The sequence below is a fragment of the Oculina patagonica genome, chromosome 11 (genome assembly GCF_052425735.1).
Source record: "Oculina patagonica isolate OP01 chromosome 11, crgOcupat, whole genome shotgun sequence".
NCBI lineage: Eukaryota > Metazoa > Cnidaria > Anthozoa > Scleractinia > Oculinidae > Oculina > Oculina patagonica.
In genome coordinates, this window is record NC_135768.1 from 6,992,549 (window position 1) to 6,998,022 (window position 5,474).

Sequence of the window (5,474 nt, forward strand, 5' to 3'; positions counted from 1 at the left end):
CTTTGAGTTTTGCGTTCATCGCCTTGGATAGATTCTTAGCAGTGTTCTTCCCGCTCCGACGCCCCATGACCGGAAAAATAATGGCTGCGATAATCATCTTCACTTGGGTTCTACCATGCTGCTGCTACTACCTACCATTCCACTACGCCTTCCTTATAGACATAAACGGAAAAACTTACTGTGTTAATGCCATTATAAGAGATCTGCTTAAAACGATGGAAAACTACCATACCTTTTTAATATGTGACTTTGTCTTCACGCAGGGAATTCCTCTTACTACTACGATAGCCCTAAACACTGCTATCGGAGTGAAAATGTGCACTAGAAAAACCCCTGGGAATCAAACGGCTTCCAGCACCACCCGCAACCGTACGGTTAACCGTAAAGTGATATCTATGCTTACAACGGTAGTGATTGTTTTCTGTATTTGCTGGATGCCTTCTTGGGTTGCTATCGCCGGTTGCTTAACTGTGCCAGCTCCGGGTTTCTGCAACAGCGTCAGTTTTGCTTTCATCAGGTATTTCATGTCCTATTCTAACAGCGCCATCACGCCGTACATCTATCCAGTTTTCAATCAGAACTTTCGAGCCGGCTACTTGCATATTTTGAGGCAAACTTTGAGCTGCTGCTGTGGAAAGCTCTGCTCTCGCTTTAAAGTCAATCATTAGTACATCTTCAGCAGGAGAGACTGACGACCTCTCAGATCAGTAGAACGGATATACCGTGCTTTAATACAAGTAAACTGTGGAACATTCAAGCTTTAGAGGACATGGTTCAAAAACAAACTTTAAAAGCTGATCGAAACCACCGTCCGTACCCTCTTTGTTTTCACCTGACATCGTCATAATCTAGCATCAAAAGTCATAAGGCCCCCTAAGTATTTATCTTTCGTTGGTTATATAGACGTCCTTAAGATACATATTATTACAAGTTTCTGCTCCTTTGTTTTCAAAGTATAGCATTTTTCACACCACACGACATCAAGATGGCCACGAGAAGACTGTCGTGTATGTAAGAGAATTACTGAGTTGTTTTGGGGAGAAGAAAATGGTTCCTATCAGCTTTGTAGGGGTAATTTCTGAACCATCTTTGCAATTGTATGTCTCACTGAATTCCGATCTTCGGGGTCCCATAGAGATTGCATGTCCATCTGGGCCCAAATCCGGGCTTGAGGGCTCTGCTGGCCCGTAAAAATGGGCCTTCGGGCTCGCAGGCAAACCTTTCGAGGGCTCCACGCTCCACAGCAAAATGGTCGTGGGGCTCCAAGCAGCAAAACGATGGGGCTTGAGGTTCCAAGGCGTAACTCTTATGGCCCCTAGGTTCTGCAATCTCTTCCTTCCAGAATCTGAACCATCCATGTTTTTTGTTAGTTCGTTATCAGCTTATGCAAGTGTTTCTTGTCGCTTTCGTGTCTTGCATAGTTGATCATGAAGTAAATTAGGAAACTGGTATATATTTCTGGGAACATGTAGTTTATAGGTTTGAATACCCCAGTCTCAAGTTTTTCTAAAGACGCAAAATAAAGACATACGACGCAACTGTATGTAATGTATGTACGCAACTGTATGTATGTATTTTACAGACACCCGCAAAGTGTACATGTTGAAGCATAAAACAAAACAAAAAAACACAATTGTAAATAGTTCATTGAGATTTGATAATATTTTACTTCGGATCGAGACTAATCCTGTACAGATGCATCTTTAGTATTTTATTCACGACTCTTGGTTAATTCGAAACTTCTGCTGTGTTTCCATGCTGTACATGAGTGTTTCACCACCCAACTGTTACTCCACTGACAGAAAAAATGACGGCTTCCAAACTATAGCGGAACTTGCATGCACTTTTTGTATCGCAAACTCAAGCGATTTCGTTGAAATTGTCAAGTATTCAAATGATATTTTCGTCACTGAACATGACTTTTCTCGGGTTAGGCAGATGGCTTCATATGGCCAATATCGAACGAAGTTTAGTCGAGTTACAAGCGTGTTTCATTGAGCCTTGCACAGATTTATGAGCAAAACTTAGGCTTTTCTCTGGGCCATGATTGCTGGAAACGGAGAGAAGTTGATGATTTTCTTAGACAGCTTGGCACCTTATCAGGTGTGGTAAAGGCTTGATTTGCCTAACCCTTTATCACTCAGTAGAGTTGGTCTTTTGAACCAGTCAAGCTTGAGAATTGTACTGTAAATACTTGTATTATTAATGTCGCATTGTTAGTATTATTATTCTTATAAAGTAGAGGAAGTATTGTTATTGTTAGTGTTAATGTATTGATAGTATTATAAGCTTTACAAAATGCTGTAACTTTACAAAGTATTGTAACTATTATTTGAACTGTCAATGCAGTATTGTTAGTATTATTAGTTTAAAAACGTAGCGAAAGTTTTGCAACAATTTTTCTTGTACTGTTCGAATTGCATTGTTAATATTATTAGTTTGTACTGTTATTTGTTCTGTTACTGGAAATAATTTCATTGTAAGTAGTGGATATTGTTAGCATTGCAAATAAAAAACAGGAATTTAGGTTTTGAGCTTCAAGGTTTTAACCCTATTCAGACCGGGCTTTTTTGGACCTACTCAGACCGGGGGGGGGCGGGTCGGAAGCCCAAGTGATAATATAAAACGAGACAGGCCTAACGCGACTCCCGCAGGTAGCTGAATGTTAGCCTTCGATCTGTAAAAGGAGGATTTAATTAACGCACTCTCGAGCCATTTCAATGATGATCTTTATGCCATTGTGTTTGCTAGCTCTGTGGCATATTCGTTAGGTTTATTGGCTCTTGTTTGTTCAGAGATTCTTAATAGCCTTTAAAGGAATGTTGTAGTCTAGTATCGGATCAGTAGATTCCTAACTGTCAACAGTGACAGTTAGTTCGTATGATAACGTTTCGTTACCACGGTTGTGAAGGTCTAAGATCCGATTCTTTTAAAGGCTTCTGCAGTCTCTAAGCATTGCGAGCGATGGTTTCTTTGTTGTTAAGCTCCCCTTAGTTTGAGTGGTTGTGATTTGTGCTCTGGGAGCTATAACACTTTACCTCCGTTGTTTTTTATCTGTTTTGTTGCGTTGCTTGCATCCAACAAATAAATTCTATGGCAGTTTGATCACTGCATTTGAAGTCTCTAGGATGCTGCAACGATGTCTCCTGGCAAACGCTTTATCTTAAGCAAGACTCGAGTTTCGGTCCTTCAGTGGACCTCATCAGTTGCTCTTATGTTAAAGTCTCATCGAATGATTTGAAATCAATCGATTTGCCGTTTTTGTACTTGTCTGTAGGATCGAAAATTGTGTTTTTTGATTGGCCCACTTAACTGGACCAATTGTGTTAATGTAGTTTCGATCCGTGCTTAAGTGTGTTTGTTTAGAAGGCTTTTTTTCGCATTTTTGACCGTAATAGGTCAGTTCTGATGCTAATCAAAGTCTCTTCGAGATACCGACTTTTTTTTGCATGAAGTATGAGTCGAAGGTTTATCCTGAGCATTGTTCTTCGAACTTATCATTACAGTTGCTTTGTAGTTTAGTTCAGTTAACAATTTCCTATCTTCGCGGAGGAAATGCAGCCATATATATTTATACACATATTCCTCAACATTACACAAATTAACAGTACAAATTTCACCGAGATCTGACAATTCTATACTTTAAAATTGCAAGGACCTTTCGAGGCAGTCGATTACGGCAGCGAAATTAGCAAATGAAACAGCAAAATATGCGTTCGACGCTTTGTTTTTGCGACGCCATATTTGAATTGTTATAGGTAGACCGCTGTTCAATGTGTTCAAGGCCGTATCATTACAATTGCTCCACGAAAAAGCACGAAAAAAATACGGATATTTCCGACTACTGTCGGAGAAAACATTGCGCATATAATTGCGGCGTAAACAAATCCGGTCGGATATCAAGACAGCTTCTTCGTGGGCTTAAGAAGGATTAAACAAAAGCCATATACATGTATACAGTGAATGCTTTCGAATTATATTTGAAGATGAAATACGAAAGAATTTTGCTGTCTTTGACTGAAATTCCACTCGAACTGCGTAGACACGATCGCATGTTGTAAAGCCGATTCATGCAACATTGCTGTCAACGCTAGGTCACGTCCCTAACGACCTAGGCTGATGACGAAATAGAATGGCGCTTGTAGCGACCAAATTTGGCCTAATTTTTAACCGCTCCTAAGCTAAAAGAAGCCCCAATCTCTTAAATTTGTTTTAACTTCAATAATATCTTTGAAAAGAGCGAGTTTTTTGGTATGGTTTATTTTTGACGTTTGTAATTTTTAAACGATGTAAGTGCTAGTGATTATTTATTCGTGTTTTAGCGTTAGTTGCGCAATCCATTGTTTGTGCGACGCTTTTTATAGATCGCCTTTCAGACACACGTGCGTTGAGATAAGAAAGCTGACATGTCACTTTTAAAATTGTTATATAACGTTTGTAAATGTGACAAGTCACGTTTTTTCCACGAGATCGCAAGTGATCACCCACAGCGGAAAGAAATCCCTTGAGAAATTAAAACAGTCCCTTGAGAAATTAAAAAAGTCCCTTGAGAGTAGACAAGAATGTGGTTCCAAATTTTGCCCAACATAACTGCTATTCTCCTACTTTCGCTTGTAAACAAGCAAAAAAAGTCGAAAAAAGTGGTTCTTTCTTAGCCGTGCGAGAGTAGTGTTCCACATAATGAAGAAAGGATTCATTTGGTATATATTGCACAGCACCATGAAACTTATAGGATGTATTGTATGTCCGAAACTCTTTCTTTTGGTATACGTCACGTGGGATGGTGACGGCATATCACGTGACAATTACATCATGATGTCAAAACAGCCGCCATCTTGGGTCCGCCATCTTGGATTTCAATTTTTTACAAAAATGCCAGAAAACCGCCAAAAATCACTGCAAAGTACTCAAAATAAATAAAAATGTGCTTTAAACCCATAAAAATGTAAAAATAATTCCATTTAAGTTATTTTATTAACAGAAACACGCAAAATTACAAATTTGGGAAAACATGCCTGTCAAAATGTCGTTGCCATGGTGATGTCTTGTTCCTGACACACCATCCAACCCTACCAAATTGTTGCCAGATAATTTTTGGAAAACTCAGAAAGTTTGGCAGCGTTTGGTTAAATCCTAAAAAAGTTATAAAAGTTCAAAGTCAGCGCGGGCCTCAAAAGCCCCCCCCCCCCCCGGGCCGAATAGGTTAAGCTTCTTATAGTCTCATTTTTCCCCCTTTCGTTAATGAAACGACAAAAACGAAATCAACTGTAGTGACATTCCTTACAACAAAGGGATTTCAAAACGATTGATTTGATTTGCTAATTTTAAATTTTCTTTGTTAAAGATCTAGCCAATCAAATCATGTCCCCAGCAGGCTCTGCCGGCTAAGGGGGACAAGCGACCTGAACGCATGACAGCAAGGAAATTTACCCTTGGAATCGAAATGGAAACAGATCTCAGTGATTATGTTAGGC

General features: G+C 39.5%; 1 pseudogene across 1 annotated transcript in view; it reads left to right on the forward strand.

The window, feature by feature from the left end:
- The window catches only part of LOC144629554 (histidine N-acetyltransferase-like), a 166,117-nt pseudogene that overhangs the window by 112,306 nt on the left and 48,337 nt on the right, over window positions 1–5,474 (forward strand). The gene's annotated exons all lie outside the window — the stretch shown is intronic.